The sequence below is a fragment of the Callorhinus ursinus genome, unplaced genomic scaffold (genome assembly GCF_003265705.2).
Source record: "Callorhinus ursinus isolate GAN/ISIS: 27379988/994484 unplaced genomic scaffold, GSC_fseal_2.0 scaffold72, whole genome shotgun sequence".
Lineage (NCBI taxonomy): Eukaryota > Metazoa > Chordata > Mammalia > Carnivora > Otariidae > Callorhinus > Callorhinus ursinus.
In genome coordinates this window covers 1,374,220-1,398,426 of record NW_027397134.1, presented here as the reverse complement: position 1 = coordinate 1,398,426, position 24,207 = coordinate 1,374,220, and the positions used below count along the sequence as shown (strand labels likewise).

The 24,207-nt window shown below is 52.6% G+C and overlaps 1 protein-coding gene and 1 long non-coding RNA gene across 10 annotated transcripts in view; one reads left to right on the top strand and one right to left on the bottom strand.

Annotated features, from left to right (window-relative positions):
• Positions 1-24,207, top strand: part of TPST2 (tyrosylprotein sulfotransferase 2) — a 47,119-nt gene that overhangs the window by 4,816 nt on the left and 18,096 nt on the right. For 3 of the 9 annotated variants that reach the window (XR_012376448.1, XM_025858056.2, XM_025858053.2), the window contains exon 1: positions 3,337-3,474. The exons of 2 other annotated variants lie outside the window; for them this stretch is intronic. The gene's annotated coding sequence lies outside the window, so the exon portion shown is untranslated. Of the gene's footprint in view, positions 1-3,336; positions 3,475-23,049; positions 23,540-24,207 lie in introns of those variants that run through there. 4 more of the 9 variants (XM_025858055.2, XM_025858058.2, XM_025858057.2 and 1 more) reach the window with 2 other exon arrangements.
• On the bottom strand, positions 9,817-14,298 carry LOC141371467 (uncharacterized). Its single transcript, XR_012376432.1, has 3 exons — positions 14,184-14,298; positions 13,790-13,912; positions 9,817-9,947 (listed from the first exon to the last, which is right to left on the bottom strand). It is a non-coding gene; the product is annotated as an uncharacterized lncRNA (long non-coding RNA).

Here is a 24,207-nt window from a genome sequence, read left to right as displayed (position 1 = left end):
TCTTTCCCCCTTCTGATAACCCTATCTTAATGCCCAACGCATAGAAAATACTCGGAAGGTGTTGGTTATTATTACTGTATTATACTGTTATATACTGTTACAAATTGTTATGTATTATTAATGTACGTTTATCCCTTTCCCTGCCCATTTGTCCACACTCTAACCTGGATGACAGAACAAGCAGGGCTCTTGGTTTGCGAAGTCCAGACTTCTACCCCCCAACCCTGATCCCTCTGCTCTCTCCCATTCCCCCACACTCTCCTGAGCAATTGGGACTGGGTAGGGGCTTGGAGGTAGCTGAGTCCCAGCTGGGCTTCTGAATTGCTGTGTGACATTGGGCAAGGTGCTTTCCGTCTCTGAGACTCGGTTTCCCCACCTGTGAAATGGGCAGGTTGGGCTGTAACAAGCTGCCAACCCATGCCTTTGACCCACTGGACAGTTTCTGTTTAGTTCCCATGGTGTTTTATTTTCATTTGAGCCAACATTCAATTATTTTTAGAGAATCATCCAATTTTCCACTTCTTTTGGGAACTCAGGAGCTTGGGCCAAACTGGAGTGGCCTGAAGATCCCCCTTAAATGCCCTAGGCCCACCTGGTCATTGTAGTCCCCACCACACCATGCCCCACCATCCCGTGCATGACCTTTCTGGCTCGCAGGGCCCTCTGGCCCAGTACCGGTCTTCACAGCTCTGAGCACACCACGGACCTGCCTGGGTGGGTGTCACTTGAACACGCAGTACATTGCTTTAAAAACAAAAAATTTTTAACCCCTCGTTTCCGTGCTCTTCAAGAGTCCCCTCAGCTCTGCTTTTCTGGGACACTGAAGATTGTCCGAGGCCTCCTGTTACCTGTTCTGTCACTAGAAGCTTCGGGGCTTTTAACACATCAGGAGCTTGTCCCCACTCCACACTCCCTGTCTGTGGGTCCCAGGGTCCCACCTTACCTAGGTCTCCACATAACCCACAGTGAGATATTCGGGGCTGGCAGAAGTCCCTCTGCTGTGAGTACTGGCGAGTATGCAACTGTGTCCCAGCATATCTACACCACTGGCATGGCTTCGGGGACCACCATCCCATACCCTTTCTCTGTCCTCAGAGGAATCAGGGGGGCATCTGTTACTGACCACTCCACTTCCTGGAAACTGAGGCGCAGAGGCAGTCAAGTCACTTTCCCCAAGGTCACACAGGCCTGATGTGACAGCACTGGAAATTTGAGCCCACATCTGCCCAACTCCAGAGGCCACCTGCGGGAGTCATCCATCCATCCCATCACTGCACAGATACCCGCTGAGGGACGCCCTCCATGGACATCCATAGTCACGCTGTGGCCCTAGCACCTGGCACTGGGCCTGGGTTACCCTGGAGGACTCAGGGACTACTTGTGGAAAAGGGACATGTGGAAGTTTCTTGGCTACATGCTGGGGTGTAGGATTTAAGAAGCCACCAGGTCCCCTTTTTCCTGGAGTTTACCCTCTAGTGGAGGCGTCAGACAAGAAAAAAAGTCAACCAATTAAAAAAAAAAAAGAAAAAAAAAGTCAACCACATCTTTGACCTGAGGTGCCTACCTAGAAAGTTGACAAACTACAGCCCTTGGGGCCAAGTCCGGCCCACTGCTTGCTTTTGTAAATAAAGTTTTATTAGAATACACTACACTTATTCATTTCCATTCTGTCAGTGGCTGCTTCTGTACCAAAAGGACAGAGTTTAGTGGTTCCCCAGAGACCATGAGGTCCAACACAATTGAAAATATATTTTTTAAAGATTTTATTTATTTCACAGAGAGAGATGGCAAGAGCAGGAACACAAGCAGAGGGAGTGGGAGAGGGAGAAGCAGGCCTCCCGCCGAGCAGGGAGCCCGATGTGGGGCTCGATCCCAGGACCCTGGGATCACGACCCGAGCCGAAGGCAGACGCCTAATGACTGAGCCACCCAGGCGCCCCAAAATTGAAAATATTTATTGCCAGACCCTTTACAACTGATCTAATTATCTCGGGTCCCTTTAAGTTATAATATTTTGTAAGGTGATAGTAAAATAATGATTGCCATTAATATTTGAGTGCCTGCTAGATACTTAGCTCTTGGGTCTTCTGCCTGAAACTTTCCCACACAGCTCAGGGAAGGTTTTGCTTTGATTTTGACTATCCATGGGCATCCAGGGGCCTTCACTTCTTTATTTAGTCTGTTCTTCCATTTAGTCAACGAACGGGGCCGGGTCCTGCGAAGACGTGGGCAACGTCCTACCCTGTGCATTCCTGTGGAGGAGACAGCAGGCCACAGAAGTCATACAGGGTGCTAAGTGCTTTGGGGCATACTGGGTACTGGGATGGGAGGCAGTCAGGGAAGGCTTCCTGGAGGTGGTGGGGGGTGTACAAATTGTGCCAGTAGGAGTTGGCTGGGTAGAGGAGGGCAGGAAAGGTGTTACAGGGGGTTAGGAACCACGGGTGCAAAAGTTCAGAGCTCTGTGACGCCCATGGCCTGGTAGGTCTGCTTGAATTTATGGCTTCCGGAAGTTGGTATGTGCGGGTGGGGGTGGAGTAGGGTGTTAAAATTAGAGGTCAGCAGGAGTCGAGTCACAACACAGGGTCCAGTTGCTACCCTGGAGGACCTGGGCTTCCCCCTGGAGAAAGAGTTTTCCTCTCCAGGTCTCCCTCTATCCTTTGTGGACTCCCAGAAGAGTCGCCGCTGGGTGCTAACTTAGTACTTCTCCCCGGCTCCTGTTGTTTAACACAGAGCACACCCCTTCTGGGCTCCCCCTCCACCCCTCCGCCTGGGCTCCCTGGGTGGCCACCCCCAGCTAGGAGGCTTAAAGATCCCTTCCTTTGCATTTATTTTTGCAGTTTCTTTTTAATTAAGGAGTGTTTTTCATTTAAGCCGGTGGGTTCTGGTTTCCTTTGAAAATGTTATAGCAATATTGAGTTCACTGAACAAAAATAGGAAACAGGTGAGAGTATTTGGGAAGGTGGCCCTCAGCAGGTGGGAATTTGGGCAGCCCCGCAAGGAGGGGGGGCTCCCAGGGGGCCAGGCTGGTACCTGACCTTGCTCTTAAGGTTTGGCTCCTCCCTGAAGCCCCAGGAGCCTTGACCCGAGGGGGGTGGGGAAGGACACGAAGCTGAGGTTCCCAGCCTCCCCCATCTAGCTCCTGCTCCCTGCGTCTGGCTGGGTCTCTATTTTTGTCTCTCCCGGTCTCCTTCCCATCCCTATCTCCCTCTGTTCAGGTTTCCCTGACTCGGTCTCCCCCATCGCTGTCTCTATCTCTGGCTGGCTGGCTCTCTCCATCTGTTTGTCTGCCTTCTCCCTCCCCCACCTGCACTACTTCCCCTCCACCCCCCCCACCCCAGCTCTTCCTTTATCTCATTAGAAACTCTCTGTCCCACTTCCTGTGGCTGTGAGTGACATCCTGCCCCCAGGACCTTCGGAACCGAACCCTCACAGATCCAGGGGACTCCGCCACCACCCTCCTGGAGACAGCGTGAAAGTAGGTGGTGTGCGGATTCCCAGCAGGGAGGTAGAGGCCCAGGGAGGTCTGGAGGCCCGCGGAGGCAGCACAGCACTGCAGGGATTCTGAGTCCACCCCCTCCCCACACAGCAGCCCGGCCCCTGGGGCCCCGGGAGTGCAGGCACAGGGGACGGGGGCAGGGCAGGGGTGGGGGCGCAGAGGGCAGGCCCCGCAGCTGTGGGGGAGGCGACAGGAAGCCTGGGTTGGCAGCGAGTGGGCAGAGTGCAGCTTGGGGTTTAACTTGGTTTGGGGGCTCAGCAGGGGGCTGTCACCTGGGGCGGAGGTATTGGTTACCCTGCCTCCGGGGACTCCCCCTGAGTCCGCCCACAGCAGGTGCCTGGCCCCGCGGGTCACTGCCTTTCCTGCTGTCTCAGTGACCCTGGGCGGGCCCCACGCTGTGTTCACAGCCCCACTGGTGCACACAGTAGGTCGGCAGTGCACCTTTGTTGGCTAATCTGGGGGAGAACAGCAATATTAGAAAATGAGTTCAGCCTCTTTCTTAGAGGGCTCAGAGAGTGGAGGTGATTTGCTCAGGTCATGAAAACATTTGGAGTACAGAACAGGTCTGGATTCCCCAAGGTGGATGCAGCACAGGGAGAACGTTTAGCTGGTAGGTCCTCTTGTGGCCCTCTGTGGGTGTCCCGTGAACACCCCCTCCTAGGAGGTGGGGGCACTGGGGTTTGAGGCTGGCTCGCTGTCACCCACCTGCTGGGGGAGTCTGGGCAAGTTCCTCCCCTGAGATCCCTGGGGGTCTCTACTTTACCCTCCAAGGGATTGAAGCACAAGGATCCTGAGAATGGCAGAGGGGGTCTGCTCGGTGGGGTCAGAGGTCACTGACCTCACTGTGCTTGCTGTCAGGCAGGGGCAGTGGCTGCCTTGGCCTTGGGAACCTCACTCGGTCCTCTGTTTAGATGTTGCCCTGGATCACGAGGGTACCATTATATCACAGAAGGTCTTCTGTGACTTAGCTGGAAAACCCCAAAAGAGAAGACATGGATTCCACCCTCAAAAGCCTTCACTAGCTCCCTATTGCCTACAAAGGAGTGGGGGGAGCCCCCCTCATGGCACTCAAGGCCCCGAGATCTGGCTACCGCCTTCCTCTCCTACCTCCCTCCCCTCTTGAGCAGGTGTAGGGCAATGTAGGGCGGTACCTTTAAGCGAGCAGCAGCATCCCCTGGAAGGCTTGTTCAACACAGCTTACCCCACACCCAGAATCTACTCCATCCAATCCATTCAGCAGGTCTGGAAGGGGACCAAGAATTTGCATTTCTAATGGGTGCCGAGGTGCTGCCAATGTGGTCTGGGAACCCACTTTCCAAAGTGGGTTTTAAGCATACTCTAAAAACCAGACAGTGTAGGAGCAAAAACCTGCTCCACCACACGCCTTCTGTGAGCTCTCAGGCAAGGACTTTAACTGCTCTGTGCCTCAGTTTCCTCATCTATAAAATGGGATAATAACTGCACCGTTCTGATAGATCGGTTGTGAGGATCAATTGGACTTAGTACACATAAAGCGCCTAGAGCAGTGTCTGGGCACAAAGTAAGCAGGCAGTACGTGCATGTTTGCTATTATAACTACTCTTGCTATTGTTATTTTTATTACCATTAACATTTAACCCCACCGTGACCTTGACACTGTTGTGCTTACAGTGACTCCTTTGCCATTCTTGATTCCCAGTGCGCTTGGACACCTCTGGGCCTCTCTGCTCAAGCTCCTCCCTTCCCCGGCACCCCTCGCCCATCCTCTGCACCTGTTCCCGTGCTGCGCATCCTTCTCAGATTCCTGCCTGACCCTCCCCACGCCCTGCCCCACGCCAGCCAGAATCCACAGCTCCTTCCTCCGACCTCCTTGGTCACATGACTCACCTATTCCCCTGATCCGGCTATCTCCTTTCATTCTGCCCATTATCCAGTTACTTGAACGTCCGTTTCCTGTGCTGATCATGGACTTCTCCAAATCTGACTTCTTGGGGCTGCCAGTGGGTGGCAGGTTCCTAGTGGGGCTGGGATGGTGGCAGGGAGTGATGGGCACAGCCAGACGCGTGGTCAGGAGCCCACGTTCTAGAGGGTGAGAACGCCCAGGGGTGTGCTCCTTCATTGGAAAGGTGATTGCTTACTTACTATCATTTCGCCCAGCTCTGCTCTTTGGGGACCTTCTCCACTGGGGGCTGGGGACAGAAAGCCCAGATGAAGGGGGTAATGAGAACTCCAGGGAGCTGCATCTGCCTCCCACCATTCAGTTCCCAGATCCCTGAATAGCTAAGACTCGCCCGTTCCTGAGCAAACAGGTGCACGTTTATCTTTTTGCGTGTCGTGTCACCGAAACCTCACAGTGACGTGAGGCAGGCATCGAGAGGAGCCCTGATACTATGGGAAGATGGGGCTTTCTGAGTCAGACACATGGGAGTCAGAATGCTAGCTGGCTGGTGCCCAAGCTATGAGACCTTGGGCCAGTTACTTCCCCTCTCTGGGCCTCGGCTTCCTCACCTGTAAAACGGAGATCACAGTCATGACCATCTCTTGGGTTGCCAGGAAGATGATAGATAAGGTTTTCTGGTGCCCGATGCATAAAGGTGCTCGGTGATTCACAGCAATAAGGATTATGTTGTTCACCCATTTCACAGATGAGGAAACAGGCTCAGAGAAGTTCAGGGACTGTCTCCCCACCTGACCCTCTTCCTGGTGATGTCCAGGCAAGTCTGCAGATAGAAATACTTTCCAGCAAGGTCCCCTGCGTCCTCGGAACCCAAACGGTTTTTCCGTAGGAAAAGGCTGTTGACTCACTCCAAGTCTGGAGTCCCCCGCCCCCAGGAGACAGTGAAGTGTGAGGAGCTGCCCCTTCTTCCTCATGGCTTTCGATTTGTTAAGTGTTCTTGTTCTGAACAGTTCTCGAGGACTTTGAAACCCTGGCTCTTCTGCCTGCTTTGGGAGTAAGTGAGGTAGGAAACTCCTAGTCCCGGGCTGTGTTTGTTTGAGATGGAAACAGGGGCAGGTTAATGCTTCGGTAAACTAGGTGCCCAGGTAGGAATGGCCCCAGAACCAAGCCTGCAGTTGTGCTTCTAACCACCCCCCCCCCATCCCACCTCTGTCCAGACCCACATGTCCACCCACAGTATCAACGGGGGATGAAAGCCGAATGCCGCTTGGATGAACCATAAAAAGAGGTGTAGGCCTTCTTATCTGGGGACATTACCTCCGGCAAATGGTTATTACTTGCTTGCTTTGTTCTTGGTCAGGCCTTTCCGCTGTTTGGCCATCGGCCATTGCAAAACCTCCACAACAAAGAAGTGGAAGGTAATGCAATCAAAAAAGCCATAAACTGCAACTGGGAGCGGGGGAAGGGGGAAGTTAGCCAAAGACTTTCTGAGCAAAATATATGGGAACAACCTGACTCTTTTGTAAGCCAAAGAAAATACATGGGAACAACATGACCTTTTTGTAGGAGTTGGCTTCCCACGTAGAAAACCCATTTCCATGCCCTTGGGGCAGAAGTGCGAGTGGTTAGCTGGGTCCAGCCATCACCCTGACTCCTCGTATAAGACTTTGGAGATCGGTTTTGCTTAGTCTTATCAAAACATTAAAAAAAGAAAAATCATTCTGGGGCCTGGGAGAAGACCACGGAGTGGTACACGTGCAGAGGTCAAAAGAGCCTATTGTGTATCTGTATTTATTGGGTCAGGTAAATGGAAAGTCCGGAGATGATCACCTTCAGGTATAGCTGGATCCAGGTGCTCCAGTGTGTCAGGACGTGTCTCTTAGATGGGCTTTCTTCGGTGGTAGCTTCATTCTCAGCACGCTCTCCCCGGTAACACTTCCGGGCATACATCCTCCTAACATTAGCGGTCTTGGCTGCAAGAGAGCCATTTCTCTAGTAATTCTTGCAAATCCTGGGATTGACTCCTCTTCACCCACCTGGGGTATCATGCCAACCTGTGAATGTCTGTACCCTTTTATTGGCCAGCCCTCCGTCGCTGATCCTGGGCATGGGATCAGTCCCATCCACGTCACAAGGACTGATCCCAGAAGATCAGAGAATGCATGCTTGGCAGGTGGTTTGACAGCTACCCACGCCAGTGACAGAGCAGAAATAAAAGGGAGAGGCAGGATTTCTACCCTGGCGAGAAAAGTGGAGGCAGACACTACCATTCATTGAGCATTTACTCTCCTCCAATATGGTATTAAGGCCTTTATGTGTGCTTGGTTGCTGTTTGCCTTTTACAGATAAGAAGATGAGGCTCAGAGAGGCTAAGTGACTTACCTAAGGTCACAAAGCTAATAGGGGAAAATTCAAACTCAGGTCCATCTTCCTGCAAAATCCATTCTTTCACCACTTCCTGATACCTGAGGACACTTACTGATCAACAAAGTGAGCTCGATAAATAAAATATGAATGCCTGAGGGTGTGCCAGCCTCTGTGTTAAGGATGGGAATACAAGAGAGAAAAATTTTTAAAAACCTGCAGGGCCCCTCAGCCCATGAGCTCTCCATAGTCAAGTGTGGGAGATGAAGGGACAAACAACAATTACTACAGAGAATGGTGAAGGATAGGCAGAGGGGACTGTGAGACATAGGAGGTGTTTAATCTGCGTGTTCATGGAAGGTTTCCTGGAAAAGGTGATGCTTGAGCTTAGGTAATAACAAACAAGCCAAGGTAAAGTTGGGGAGAGGGTACATAGGTACCTAGTAGATAGGACTCTTGATTGACAAAGACAGAAACCCAGCTCCCACGGAATTAAGCAAAAAAAAGTACATTTATTGGCTCATGTAACTAAAAAGTAGAGGGGTAGGGATGGCTTCAGGTGTGGCTGGATCCAGGAGCCCAGCTAATATCAGGGAGTCATGTCTCCATCTCTTGGCTCCATCGTCTTGGGTTGGCTTCCCAGGCAGTCTCCACAGGTCGTGACCAGAGATGTCTCTGTCCCTCCAACCCCACACCCTACTTGCTTAGCCTCCCCAGAAGTTCCTGCTGAAGTCTCAAGCTGACTTTCATTGACCTAGAATGAGTTATATATCCATTCCTGAACTAACACTGTGGCCTGGAAACAACACTGTAACTGTCCAGGCCTAGGCACATGCCCATACCTGGAGTCTTAGATACTGGGAAGGTGGTTAGGAAAATCAGGGGTGTGTGGCATTTATTGGGTTGGCATCTATTCATTTGTCTGGAGCACAGGGGGCTGATCATGAGGCCCCCATAAGCCATGTGGAGAATTGCATCCTGGGGCTCCTGGGTGGCTGAGATGGTAAGAGTTCCACTCTTGATTTTGGCTCAGGTCATGATCTCAGAGTCATGAGATCCAGTCCTGCCTCTGGTTCCACACTGGGCATGAAGCCTGCTTAAGAGTCTTTCTCTCCCTCTCCCCCTCCCCCCTTCTCTCTCTTTCCCTCTCCTAAAAAAAAAAAAAAAATTGTACCTTAAGGACAGCAGGAAGCCTTGACATGGGTACTGTTGGAGAGTTGCAGGGGTGGAGGCAGGGGGACCAGGTGGGAGGGGGAGGTATTCACATTGTTCCTGTGAGGTGTTTTCTCTTTGCAGCTTTGATTTGCATTTGCCCGTTGATCAGCGATATTGAGCCGATATTGAGCCATCTTTCTGTGTGCTTGTTGGCCATTTGTAGATCTTCTTTGGAGAAATGTCTTTTCAAGTCCTTTGCCCATTTTTGAATCAGGTGGTTTGGTGTTTTGTTTCTAAGTTTCAGAAGTTCCTTATATATCCTGGTTATTAATCCCTCATGAAATGCGGGATTTGCAAATATTTCCTCCTGTGGGTTGTCTTTTTTTCTTTTTAATGTTTTATTTATTTATTCATGAGAGTCAGAGAGAGAGGCAGAGTCAGAGGGAGAAGCGGCCTCCCCACCTAGCAGGGAGCCCGATGCGGGGCCCGATCCCAGGATCCCGGGATCATGACCTGAGCCGAAGACAAGACGCCCAACCATCTGAGCCACCAAGGCGCCCCATGTGGGTTGTCTTTTTACTGTATTGATAGTGTCTTTTGATGCACAAAATGTTTAATTTTCATGAAGTTAATCTGTTTCTTTTTTCTTCTGCTACCTGTGCCTTTGGTGACACAGCCATGAATTGGTTGCATGGCCGCGTCTTGAAGGTGAAGGCGGCGGGAGTTGCTGCTGGGTTGGATTGGGGTGGGAGAGCAAGAGGAGAGACTTGCTTTTGGCTGCCTTCAAGCCGTTGGGCCTGAGCATAGTACGCTGCCACTAAGCAAGGGTGGAATGTATTTGGGGGGAAAGCCAGGAGATCCGCTTTGGGTGTGTTAAATTTGAGGTGCCAACTCAGTGCTCAAGTGGGGGTGACGAGGAGACGGTTCTTGCCAGAGTACAGTGTTGAGGACTGAATTTTGGGCTGGAGGTGTTAATCCAGTAGGAATCTCTTGCTACCTGTGCCAGCATGTTCAGGTTTGGTCCAGCGTCAGGAAGGAAAAAGCCTGAAAACATTCCCTGAGGGGGGACAGAGAGAGAAGACAAGCAGACATCACCTCCTTGGTCTCTCATCAGAAGCCAACCCAGCCTGGCTACTCCTTTATTGAGTGTGGGTTTGGGGCGGGGGTGTGTGCCAGGAACTGGGCTGTGGGTGGCACGATCGGAGGCTTTGGCTCTGTTAATGTTTCTGTTCCCAGGGCCCGGCACCAAGCCTGGCCCCGGGAGAGTTCCTGCTTGGCGGCTGTCGATAAAAGGAATGAATGGGGTCCTGTGTGTTCATCTGTAGCAGATGGGAAGGTGCGTGCGTGGGAGGGTACCCGGCCAGCACCACCACTCCTCAGCGTTGGCCAAAGTGTGGCTCTTTAAGACTATTCTTATTGAAGTCTATCATACGTACAGAAAGGTGCATACATCGTAAGTGGACAGATTGATGAATTTTCGAAAGGTGTGATGGCACCAGATCAAGAAAAAAAGCATAGGCCTGGTACCCCCTCCAGTCAGCCCTCCCCAAAGGGTAGCCGCTATCCTTAAATCTCCTATTAGAAGTTAATTTTGCCTGTCTTTGTACTTTATAGACGTATAAAGTACTTTACATACATAAAAACACAGATGCTCTCTTTTGTATTTTTTTTTTTTCCTCAGCATAAATCTGTGAGCTTCATCCAGATTCTTGTGTGAAGTTCTGGCTTGTTCTTTTGCCTGGCTGTTCAGTATATATATTTATTTGTTTACATATTTATTCTTTCGTTAATGGGCATTTCCATAGTTTCTGGTTGGGGGCTTTTGCAAATAGTGCTGCTGGGAACATTTCGGCATGTATTCTTTGGTGAACAGTTAGATGCACTTCTTTTTTTTTTTAAGATTTATTTTTTTGAGAGAGCAGCAGGAGGGGTGGCAGGAGATGGAGAGAGAATCGCAAGCAGGGGTGAGCGCTGAGCCCAATGCAGGGCTTGATCTCACAGCCCTGAGATCATGATCTGAGCTGAAATCAAGAGTCGGATGCTTAACCAACTGAGCCACCCAGGCGCCACAGTTTAGATGCATTTCTGATGGGTGTGTACTTAGCAGTAGAATTGCTCAGTCATAGAAAAGGTGCACGTTCAGCTTTTGGCTTTGTTATGCCATTTTCCCAAAGGGAATTGCCAGGTTCCCCTGTCACCTGAGCATGAAAATTTTGGTTGCATCACATCCTTGCTAACGCCTGGTGTTCTCTTTTTTTTTCTTTTAAAGCTATTCACATGTATAGTGGTCTTATATTAGACTTTTAATTTGCATTTATTTCCCTGACGGATGACAATGAGTGTTCTTACATAAGCTTATTGACCACTTAGATGATCTCTTCTATGAAGTGTATCTCTTCAGATTTGCCCATTTTCTCTTGGGTTGCCTATTCTTACTGATTTCAAAGAGGTCTTTATATATTCTGGTTACAAATACCTTGTGTTATTTATGTATTGCAAATGTCTTCCATTTGTAAGTTCTTTCAATCAGCAAGAGGAAGAACTGGGCATTTCAAGCCTCAAAGTCATTGATTTGAAGACAGGGCAAGCCCTTCACCTGTGTATGCCTCAGTTTCCCTCTCTAAACCCTGCAGAGTATTTATCTTTAGCCCAGCGCTTGCTGTGTAAATGGAGCTGTGACTGTTATTAGCACCTTTGCAGGGATGAAAGAGCCCCCTGAACCAAAACAGGCAAAACTCACCCTGTAGGGGCTTTTTCAACCTAAGTCATTCCTGTTTCTCAGGTCAGTTCTATAAATATCTATTAAGCACTTACTATATACCATTCCCCAGCTTAGGCATTGAAAGTATAGCACTGAACATGACCCAACTCCTACCCTTGGAGGATGTTGCGCCGGGGGTGAGTGCCTGGGGGCTGCAGGAGCCCCGGGGAAGCATTGGCTGGGCTAGAGCATCACGGAAGGCTTCCTGGAGGAGGCGAGCATCATGGGGTTGAGCATAGTTGAGTACGCCTCTTGTGTTCAGGCACACGCTTGGGTGCCTTCTGTGTGCCAGGCCCTGGTTCTCAACCAGAGGTGATTGTGCCCCCAGGGAACACTGGCAATGCCTGGAGATATTTTTGCTTGTTGCAACGTGGGGAGGGGGGCGCTACTGTCATCTAATGAGTAGAGGCCAGGGGATGCTGCCCAAATGTCAGCGCTGAGCCAGATAGTTGTAATACCGTCCAACGTTACAGTAAGGGGGGTGAGAAGAGGCACTGGGAATGTCACCCCTGCCAGAGGATTTCAGAGAAGCCGTCGCAGGAGGGGGAACCTGGAGCTGAATTTTGGAGGGTTGTGAGTGGGAACTGGCAGGAAGCAGGAGGTGCCAAGGAAGGGCCCTGGTGAATCACGGAGATGCAGAGATGGGTGGCCCGCGTGCTTGGGGTTTCACCCCCAAGGGCAGGCCTGGAAAAGGGGGCGGGAGAGGACTGTGGGGACCGATCACCGTCAAGGACTTAATCAGCCCGTGTGTCCTCCCCCCCCCCCCCGCCACGGAACTGCAGGCCACATGTGGTTGCTGAGCCCTTTCAGTGTGACTAGCGCGGCCGAGGAACTGAGTTTTTTATTTCAATTTAACTTAAATTTAGATCTCAAAACAGACACTTGATTCCATTCCTGGGAAACTTTTAAGCATGTGCGGAACTATTTAGGGATGCGAATGTACGTTTTCAACTGTAAATTATGTGAACTCTAAATACAGATCAGATATGCCTACTGAAAAGTTGAATGTACACCCCAGATTTCAGACCTAGTACTAAGGGGGAAAAGAAGGGGAAATGTCTCATTAATCTTAATTTTTATATTGATTTTAAATGATATTTATATTTTATGTTGACTTTATTTAAATTTTCATATTGATTAACGGTAACATTTTGGATGGGTTGGGTGAAATGAAATCTAGAACCAAATTTCATTTTGCCGTTTTCTTTTTCATGTGACTTTTTTTTTTTTTTTTAACGTGGCTTCTGGAAAATTGAATTCCACGTGTGGCTCACCCTGGATGTCATCTGGATGTCGCTGTTATGAACCCTGGGGAAGGGCTGGAATGTCAGGCCGAGGCTGAGGGCTTGTGGAAGGGTTTAGGCCAGGGAGCGACTGTGGTCAGGTTTCCATGGTTAGTTACACCCTCTGGCCACTGTGGTGAGAGAAGATTCTAGAGGATGGGATGAGCCTGGCCATGGGGAGACTGCATAGCCTGAAAGACTTGAGCTGGGGCCACAGAGAGATGCCCTGATGCCCCAGACAGATAGTCCACAGGCAGGTGACCAGGCTGGGCCCAGAGGGAGGAGGAGCCTTTGGGGAGGGGCCGGGTACATCCCGGGACTGACTGGTCCTTCAAAGACACCTCACAGCTAAGAGACTGCAGGAGTAATGTTGGCCACGGCGGGTCAACCTGCTTCTTCTGCTGGTCTCTCTAGACACCTGCCAGCCCCAACCTGGTCCTCCCCTGCCACCCCGACTGCAGCCCGCACCCCACTCAGGTTTGATACCCCACTTCCTGCTTCCCTGTCCTGCTCTCCACTGCTTAGCAGGCTGTGTGACCTTGAGCAAGTGGCTCTCCCTCTCTGGGGGCTGCCAGCTCTGCATGGCCTCACCCCTGTTGCACCTAGGGCATAGGAGAGATCTGTGATGCCCACGGATGGTAGATCTTCCTGGGTTGGATCTTTGGAGGGGTGACAGTGTGGAGCCTTGGGGAGGGTGGGCATGGCATCCTCCCGTTCACTGGGTGGATTCTCCTCTCCCATCTCTGGACTATGTCCCCGCTGCACCACTTTGGAAGCTGAGGCTCAGAGAGGTGAAGGGGCTCACCTAAGTCCACACAGCTCAACAGGGGCGGGATTCAGATGGGGAATGCAGACCTTGTCAGTGCCAGGCAGCCACTCCCACGACCACATCTCAGTGTTGGATCAAGGGCAAGGCGCTGCACTCTGTGTTCTCATCTGTCGGGTGCGGCGGACGGCAGTGTTGACTTCAGCGGGTGGCTGCGAGGAGGGAGTAATTGAGGGAAGCAGCAGAGCGCCTGCTGCAGATGGAAGACAGGCCTCCTGATAGCGCTCCCGTTTGTTGGCTGATCCCTATGTTCCGTTCCTCCCAGCCACTCTGCGGTGAGTGGTGTGAGCCCACTCTCCGGGAAGGAACCTGGGGCCAAGATGTGAACCTAGTCAGTCAAAGCTGGGGCCCCAGCCGGCACCTTTGGGTGCCCTTTCCCACCCCTGCACGGGCCCTGTCCTCACCCCAGGACCCCAACATTACCTCTTGTGCTCGACGAGGGCGGGCCTGCCCTGTCCCTCCCAGCCTGCTCCTCCGTCCTGGGTGACTGGACATGAACGGGCACAGGGCAGCCTCCCCGGGGGGCGGTCACGGATGCCCAGCCCACAGAGCCTGTTCCTCGGGAACTTTCCTTCCCTTGCTAGGTGAACTGTATGTAACCTTTCCGCCTTCCTGCTTTGAGTCATGTGCCGATAGCCAGAGTGGCCGGGCGGGAAGCTGGCAGGGAAGATGCCCGGGGCATGGCCAAATTCTGGGAGCCAGAGCTGGGCTCTCCCAGGTCACCAGCTGGTGTTGGTGGGTTCTGCGTCTCTGCCGGGACAACCAGACCTGGGTTCTGGTTGTCTCGACACCTTCCTTGTTCAGCCTCATAGCTGGAAAAGGGAGGAGCCACCAGCCTGACCAAAAAAGCAGCGTCTGACACACGAAGTTGGTACAGAAGGGGGGACCTTGCGGACGGCTGGCCGGAGGGTCTTTTGGGGCGCTTTGGCAGTTGCTGCTGAGATCTGAAGATCTCAAAAGGGGCCCGCCGACCCCTTTTTACACAGTTCCCTAGATCTGTGCTGCTCAAGTTTTAAGGTGCACGGGAATCCCTGCGGTCTGTTAAAATGCAGATTTGACGAACCTCCAGGAGGGACTAGCAGGCTTCCAGGGAGCTCTAGGGGACCTCTCAGCGTGGGCACAGGGAGGCCTGTTCCTGTGTGATGGGGTGGGTTGCAGCAAAGATGAAAACAGCCTCAATGTCCCGCAGGGAGGCTTTGGCCCTGAATGGTGGGCTGTCCCTGTGGAGGGGGTGGGGGGGTGCCCTGGAGCAATTAAAGGAGGGAGGACGATCCAGTCCGATCCATATGATCCATATGGGTCTTGTTTTATGTGAGGATGAGCACCCTCTTGAGTGCGGGGTTTTGTTGTGTCATTAGCTGATGCGACCCGTGCTAGACTGCATCTGGCCGGGCTATAGGGCACACACAGGAGGTGCTCAAACAGTGTTTTCCGGATGGCAGAACCAATGTGCTGGCATGGAAATACCTCCATGACCTAGCATGGCATATGGACCACGCAAGTTTCAGAAGGATGCGTGTGGTCCGGGGGGCTGACCTAGACATCGTAGGATGCTTGGCAGCATCCCTCACCTCTACTCGTGAAATGACCCCTACTCGTGACAATAAAAACTATCTCCAGACATTGCCACTTGTCCCCACAGGGGCACAGTTGGTCTGTGGTGGGGGTAATGGCGTGCGGATGGAAGGAAGAGGGGCGGACGGGTGTTCGGGAGGGTGGGAGAGAGGCTCGGTGTGATGTCCATTCAGATACAGGTTCGACTGGGACCCCGTGGAAGGAAGGGCAGGCGGCCCCTCCCCAACCCATCAGTAGCAGTTGGAGACTTGGCTCCAAAGAGACTTCAGCTTCTCTATTTTTTAAAAAAATATGGAGATGATACCTGTGAGTTGAATACTTAAGTAAATTTTAGAACTAGGAAGGATACAAGGACTTTTTCTAGAGTTGCGAGGGTTTAGCTTGTGGATCACTTGATGTTCACTGGCCCAACTGGCGCCCAGGAGGCCCACAGAACTGGAAGGGGTGGGGGTGTGGCTTGTGGGAGCTGTGCCGGTTTTGCTCCACAGCACTAGCAGGGTGGCCTAGGATGTGGAGCCTGCGACAGAGGACATTCGCAGAGAAGGCTCCTGTAGATGGGCACTAGCTGCCAGGCTTGGGCAGCCTCAGAGTCATCTTGCACGTCTCTTGCTCAGATACCTGCCATGGCTCCCTAGTACCCAAGTCTGAATTTCCTTCCTGTGCCTCCTGGGTTATTATTCCATGCCCTTCAAAGGATTTTCCATGACATAACTAGATTCCAAATACTAATAATAGTGATAACTATAACAATAGGACCCAGAGCACCGACTGTTTTCAGGAACAGTACAAAGTGCTTTCCATGCATTATTTTATTTCATTCCTACGGAAACCATCTGGCACTGCTGCAAGTCTGATTCTCATTTTACATATGAGGGGACTGACGCCCACAGTAGTTGAGTGTCTTGCCCAAGGTCACGTAGCTCCTGGCCCTGCCGGGATCCTCAGCCTGACTCCAGAACCAGACTTTTAATCAGGAGGCCAGCCTACCTAATCTTGTTAGGAGAATGAGCCAGCACGATGCCCGCAGAGAGGAGGCTGGGTGTCTGGAGACCTGGGCCCAGGCCTAGCCTGCTCTATGACCTTGACCAGACTCTGCTCTCTGGGCTTGCCCTGGGCTTTCTCGAAAGGCTGGCTCTATAATCCAGGGCTGAAGGTCTCCAAGTTGATGCAGCAAGCCTAGAAATCACCCTGGTTTCATTTTTCGCCTCTTTTCTTCTGTATCACACCATTGATACATATCCCCTGTAGGAGAGTTAGAAAATTCAGGGGGAAGAAAAGGAGAAATAAATGAAGTTCCAGTTAGCATTTTAGGGTGTGTCTTTCTAGAGTATTTTTCCAACACAAATATTTACCAGCGTGGGATCAGCCAGTCTATCTGTCACTTAATTTACCTCGGATGTCTTGCAGGGTAATGGATTTTTTTTTTTTAAGGCTTTATTTATTTGAGAGAGAGAGAGAGAAAGAGGGGGTAAGAGCAGAGGGAGAGGGAGAAGCAGACTCTGTGCTGAGCGTGGAGGCCGGTGTGGGGCTTGATCCCACGACCCTGAGACCGCGACCCGAGCTGAAATCAAGAGTCAGACGCTCAACCGACTGGCGCCCCCAGGGTAGTGAATTTTTATAGGGTTTCATCCAGGTCTATTGTGGTTATACCATGGAATGTTTAGTGAGAATATCTAATTAGAGATGATGATAATTTGATAGCTGGCGTTTACTGGAGTCCTCCTGCCGGGTCCTGCCCTGAGCACTTGCCTCAACAGTCATCACAGCAACCCTCCAAGGCGGGCCACTCAGCCCATTTGACAGATGAGGACAGTGAGGCTGTTGCCATGAACCGGCCCCAGGTCTCATGGCCCATCCTTGGCAGAGCTGAACGTGGACTGGGTCCCTCCTGAGCTGTCCATCCATGCCCTTAACCACTGTCGGGCCACCCAGCCCCTCGCCTCATCTCCCGTGTTCTCTTTGAGGCGGACACGTGAGCTGGGTGCTGGCCAAGGAAGGAAGGAAGACCAATTAGGAGAAGCCACGGTAGTCTGCAGTGGCCCGATCTGCAGCCCTGGGGAGTGTTCCTGCTCAGAACGGCCCCTCCTCCTGGGCCAGAGAGCCACTTTGCCGTGGGAATTTGTCAGAGCTGTGTGGGGTGAAATCCAGACTGGCTCAACCGGACAGATTTCCCAAGACTTGAGTGTGTGGGTGGCCGGAGCGCCCATGGCTTCCAGTCCTTAAAGAGTTTCTGGGATGCCTGCTACCAGGCCACCTGCTGTGGTCACCCTGAGCAGTGGAGCCCTCCCACGAGCCTGAAAAGCGATTTCCGTCTTAAGGTTCAGAGAGGTTAAGAGCCTCGTCCAAGGTCGCCTTCACTGGCTCTTGTCATTGAGAGCCGGGAGCGTGGGGGCATCCTGGGCCGCATGCACTGGGCGCCCAGCTTGAGTCAGGGCATAGGTAAAACACTTTGGAGGTATTATTTTACTCCCTCCCCACCGCCCCAGGAGGTGGCTGCTGCCTGTTCTCATTCTACAGGTAAGGAAACTGACCTCTTCTGTCCTTTTTAAAATGCTGACCCTGAGCTCCTTTTTCAAGCGAAATCTTCCGTGGAGCACCCCCTGAGGTGTTGCATCAAAGAAGGTTCTAGCCGTTGAAGCTGGGTGTGGGGCAGGGAAGGGAGCCTCAGAGTTCAGCCACCCTCTGGAAGTCAGTGGCAGGGAAACTGAGGCTCAGAGAAGGAAGAGGCATGTCCTGGTGGCACGGCGCTTGGGCAGAGTGTGGAGGATTAGAAGGCCCTTCCCCTAGTCCTGGGTCAGGCAATGTTACTCCGTGCTGTGCCTTCCAGGCTGGTGGGCCCCGAAGGCCAGAGACTGGGTGTCTAAACTTTAACGTGCGGGGCGTGCGGTTTGGATACAGACAAGCCTGCCCTCTGCTCTTTCTCAGTGAAGCCTCCACCTCCCTGAATGCTGATGGCAGCCTTGCTCATAAGAATTGTTGGACCCATTTTTATGGATGAGGAAGCTGAGGCCCAGAGGCAGGTGCACACCCAGCCTGGCTGAGCGCATGCATGGGGCTTTGTGCACCGCTGGCGACTAAAACAGACACAACTTGCCCGCTTCCCTACAGGGCCGTGTTCAGTGTCTGGGGCCAAGGTCGCTCTCACTCAGGTCCCGGTATCCTGCACTCGCTTCGGACTTTTCATATCCAAGGTCACGTGCTGGCGTGTGTTGCCAGCGTGGGTGGAGGTCATGTTTCCTCCTAAGAGTCGTATTGCCTCCCACTTTTATTTATTATGTCAAGTCAAAACACCCAAGCCACGCTCTGGGCTATGCCCTCAAGCTTTTCCCTGCTGCTCTCGTGTTGGACCTCTGCCCAGGCCCCTCCCCAGGCACAGGAGTACCCCTCTCTGGCTCCTGGAGGCACAGTCTTTGGATGGCCTCCGAGGGGCCCGGGAGTTTCGATCAGGATTTCATTGACTCTGATTTAACATTTCCTCCAGGTGTCCGTGTAGGTGACAGATCCAGGCAGCGGGGCCTTGGTCACCGATAGAAACCACGTGAATCTTTATATTGCTTGCCAGTGGCTACAGGTTATCTCTTCTCATCACTGCATGCACCTGGTATTTGTCGTAGGGCCTGCCCTTAGATCGTATTTATTGTTTTAATAAACGAGCATGTAAGTTACTTTATCAGAGCATTTTTTGGTAATGCTGTCCTTAGCCAGATTTCACTATAACTGGGGTCCTTTTGATCCTCTGTATTTTATTCTACTTAAAAACACTCTTGAGGTGCCTGGATGGCTCGGTCGGTTAAGTGGCTGACTCTTTTGATTTTGGCTCAGGTTGTGATCTCAGGGTTGTGGGATCGAGCCCCGTGGAGCCTGCCTAAGATTCTTTCTCTCCCCTCCCCCTCTGCCTCTCCCCCTGCCCCCCACCCTGGCTGCTTGTGCATGCTCTCTTTCTCTCAAAAAAAAAAAAAAAAAAAAATACAACACTCTTCTCAGAAGGAGCCCATTGGTGTCACCGGGCAGCTGAAGGGGTCCGTGGCACAAACGGGTCAAAGGACCAGCTAGATGTGGGTCTGCGTCCTGACACTGCCCTGCACCACGGGGCGGGGGGGGGGGCTAGCTTGGGTGAATGCTCAATCCAGGGCCCTAAGGAGCATTTCCTTGAGCAGCGGGGGGCGGAGGGGGGGGGGGAGCGGCACTCGGCGAAAGGCAGATTCCCTGGGCCTCATCACATAACTTCCCAATCATAATGTTTGGGTGCAGGACCCAGGGGTCTGTGGCACGGGGGTTTGAGAACCAAAGAAAAGGGGAGAAACCACAGTGGTACAGTCATAGCGCCTGTTCCGAGCGCTGTCAGGTCGTTTGTTTAATCCTCACAGCTCCTGTAGTGTCCCCATTTCACAGAGGAGAAAACTGGGGCACGGAGAAGTTAGGGAATGTACCTCCGTACCCTCCTACTCCAACGAGGGCTGCGCTGCTGATCATCCGCAGAACTAGAACTCCTACTCCAGTGCTCATTGCCCCACCCCTAGCGGCTTCTTGGCCCAGGAACGGAGACAGGATCTCCGGCGGGCCTGTGTGTGTGTGGGCGCGTGTGTGCATGTGTGTGTCCTGTCTGCATTGTTTACCGGGCAGGGGCCCTGTGTGTTCCCAAGCAGGAAGCCCGGAGCAGGGGCCACACTGGGGGCGGGGGGTGGGGGGTAGGGGGGTAGGGGGGCAGGGCTGGGAGCCAGCGGCCAGGTGTCCGAGCTGGTCGCTACCCTGAGCGGCCACATGACAAATAGCTTCTCCGTCTGTGGTGCACTGGGTGGGGTAGGGTTTCGGGGAAGCGATTAAGAGCTTGGGTTCTGGCATCAGACAGACCTGGGTCCCAGTTCAGGGTCAGTTACCATCTTTTTGACCTTGACCTAGACACCTCGCCTCTCTGAGCCTCTCCTTCCCCCTCCGTAAAACGAGGCTAATCATAGTGTCTTACCCCCAGGGTGGTGGTTAGAGGCAAAATGCCCAGAAGAGCACCAGGCACACAGGAATTTCTTTCCCTAAGTCTTCACTTGGCAACAGAACCAGATGCCAGATGATTCTGTGTGCATGCTTGTGCTGCCTTTTTTTTTTTTTTTTTTTAATGAACTATTTGTTTCCCCGAGTTGTACATTTTTCTCTTACCCACCAAAGGCTGGTGACCTGAGGCCTCCCACTGGTCCTTCTGGGATGGAGCCCAAAACCAAAATATACACCAGCTCCGCCCACTGGGGCAAATTGCATCTGCATTGCCTGGGCTTGCCCGAGCCCCTCTGGGGGCATGTGCTGCCCCAGCTGTGTTTGCAGCCTACGGACCAGGGGGTTGGTCATCTGTGGCCCGTGGGACAGACCTAGCTTGCTGCCTGATTTTGTAAATTGGAACGCGGCCATGTGCCTTCCTTGGTGCGTCGTGTAGAGCGACTTTCATGAATGGAAAAGCTGCCTCCCAGACCGTGTGACCCACATGGCCGAGATCGTTGGCTCTCCGGCCCTTTACAGAGGAGATTTGCTGATCCTGCCTCCCCAGGCCACCGGTGTTCCTTCCGTTCTTCGTCTGCTTGCCGTGAGGACAGTGCTGACGGTATTAAATGCTAACGTTTTTGCGTTGTTCCACGTCAGGCTCGGTGGAAGATACGTAGTTCCTCAGGACTCTCTTTGGTCTGGGTGTTATTCCCATTTGTCAGGTGGGAACACTGAGGCTTGGAGAGCCACACCAGAGTGACACAGGACACCCAGCCTCTGAGTGGGGGAGCCGGGACATGAGCCCTGGGCCTCATCACTCCCTGTCCCCAACTTGTGCCTACCAGGGGGCTGAACTGGGCCTCCCAGGGGGAGCTTGGACAGCACATGGGGGCCCCGCTTTGGTCATTCTTGGTAAAACATGTGAAGATTTGGGTCTTCCTCCTGGCTCCCCTGCTTATCAGCTGTGTGGCCTTTGGCAGGTGATCCCACCTCTCTGAGCCCCAGTAAATAGGTGGTAATAAGGGAGGGTCAGAGGAGGTCATGGGGGTGGCGGGGTAGTGAGGACAAACTTCAGTGATGTGTAAAACCCTTAGCTTAGTACCTAGCATACAATAAGTGCTCAGTGAGGGCGCCTGTGTTGGTCAGTCCATTAAGCGTCTGCCTTCGGCTCAGGTCATGATCCCAGGGTCCTGGGATGGAGCCCCACATTGGGGGGGGGGGTCCCTGCCCAGCGGGGAGCCTGCTTCTCCCTCTCCCTCTGCCTGCCCCTACCCCTGCTTGTGCACACATGTTCTCTCTCTCTCTCAAATAAATAAATAAAATCTTTAAAAAGATAAATAAATGCTCACTAAGTAAGAACTAATACTTTTAATGTAGGGAGCCAGCCCACCTTCTCGTCTTCCCTTTTTAAGCACCGAGAATGAGCTTTTATGCTCAAGGATTATTTTTTGACCTCTTCCTCTTGCCCCTTTGGAATCTGGCTGGTTGCTGGTTTCCCTCCAGAGTGGGGCAGGCTGAGGTCTCTGATCCCCCGGGGCCTGGCCCCAGAGAACACCTGTCTCCTGTCTCTTCAGCTCTGGGGTCCGGGTGGTGAGGTCAGCAGGGTGGCCGGTAGCCACGGCAGTGGAATGTTTGGGAGCTGGCGCCCGCAGGGAGTTTGCGGGGCTGGTGGCTGAGTCTGCGCCCAGGGGCACCAGGCCCCCCTCCAAGGCCACGCTGTAAGTTCAGTCGCCTGCCTGCTTTGCTGGCATCCTGTGCTCCATCCCCCGTCCCCAGCCCGGGGGACCTCTCAGCCTGGAGGAATCACGGTGAGTTAGAAAGTTCACACGAGCCTGAACCCAGACTGGTGTGGTCTCTGTAAATGTCACCTCCTTCTGCGACACCTTATGGCACGTCTCCCCGCCCCACTGTGGGCATTTCCTTCCAAGCATTTGTCACAGGAGTCATTATCCCACACGCAGCTTTCCTTGCTCCCCGCCGGGATGTCATCTCCATGAGGGCCGGGCCCTTTGTCTGCCGCCCTCCAGGTGTCCCAGCATCCCCATCAGTGCCTGGCACACAGTAGGTGTAAACGTTGGTGGAATGAATGAATGTGGGTCTAAAGGGATCTTGAACACTGGACAGCCCTCCCTCCGTCCGTCCCTTCCAGTGGTCATTCAGGGAAACCCATGGGCCAGTGCAGAGAGATAGCAGAGTCCCTTCTGGCCTCCCCTGCTGCCCCCATTCTACGAGTCACGTGATGTGATGCCCAGGACGGCATCGTGGGGACATAGCCAGCTCTGGAAACTGACTCTTCTTCCTGCTGGATGTGTGGCTTCTGCAAACCACTTCAGCTGTCCGCCTTTCAAGCTCCTCACCCATCAGATGGAGATAAAAGGCCTCACCTTAGGAGCTTCTGCCCAGCATGAAATGAGAAAGGGAAAGGGCAATGGGTAAACAGCACTCACTGTTTGCCAGGCGCTGGTCCAACATTTTCTAACTTACTTACACCTCCCAGCACCCCTAGGAGGCGAGTTCCTCATTGGCACTGACCACACTGCAAATGCCCTATCAGATATTGCTGTCGTCCCCATTTTACAGATGCAGGAACTGAGGTTCAGAGAGGCTCAGTGACTTGCCTGAGGTCACACAGCCAGTAGCTGGTGGAGCTGCGATCGGAGCCAGGCCAAGCAGCCTGCCCCCCCCCCCCCACTATGCGTGGCATAGAATTCAAAAAAATACTAGTTGTTCTATTTTTTTATTCTAGAGAAAGGCAAGATGACAGCGCCCTGAAAGTATGTCTTGAGGAGAAAGAAACATGTTATCACCAAGCACCACTCCTGGTGGCCTTTCCAGTCTTCGTATTTCCTTCTCATCTTTTTATCTTTTTGTGGTTTGTTTGCTGTTTGGTTCAGCTGAGGTGGCGGTTTTGCTCTTGGGCATAATTATGTGCATCCTGCCCCCACAAGGGCCTGTGTCATCCATAAACTGGAGAACTGGGGAGGGAGACCCTCCCCTCCCCACCCCACCCTGACACACGGGGCTCTTTCGAGGACGAAATGTGGTCTGGTGCCAAGTACACAGTGGTGCTTAATCAGTGCCGCCTTTCCTCCTACAAGAGAAGGGGGGCTTAGGGACCCCCACGCCCATGCATCTCATTTGTCTTCCAAGTCAGCGCCCTCCAGTAGAACTTCCTGCCAGTGAGGGGAATGTTCCAGAGCGGGGGTCCACAAATTCATTCTATAAATGTCCAAATAGTAAGTATTCCAGGGTTTGCAGAGTGGGTGAGGTTTCTGTTGCTGCTTCTCTCCTTTTCCCTGGACCCCCTCCGCTTCCCCTGTTTCCTCATCTCTTTCCCTTAAAAAAAGGTAAAAGCCATTCTTTTTTTTTTTTTTTTAAGATTTTATTTATTTATTTGAGAGAGAGAGAGAGAACACGAGCAGGGAGGGGAGGGGCAGAGGGAGAGGGAGCAGACCCCCTCCTGAACAGGGAGGCCCGGATGATGCGGATGATGCGGATGATGCGGATGATGCGGGGCTCCGTCCCAGGACCTTGGGATCATGACCTGAGCTAAAAGCCATTCTTAGCTCGAGGGCTGAAAGTTGGATTTGGCCCGAGGGGCTGTCGTTTGCTGACCCCGTCTCAGACCTGCCCTGTCCAGCAGGGTACCCGCCCGGCTCCCTGCGGCTACCAGGCACTTGAAATGTGGTGGGTTCACACAAGGAGCTGAATTTAAAATGTTCTTCATTTTACTTAATTTAAATGTAAATGCCTGACAGGTGCTCTGTGCCCCCCGGTCGACAAGCAGCTCTGAAGGACTCGAGGCTGTGGCAGCCCCCACCTACCAGCCTGTGGCTGGCAGGCCTCTCTCAGCGCTGTGGCATTTCAAGGGCCGCCCGAGGGCAGCTGGGCCCCAGCCATCTCC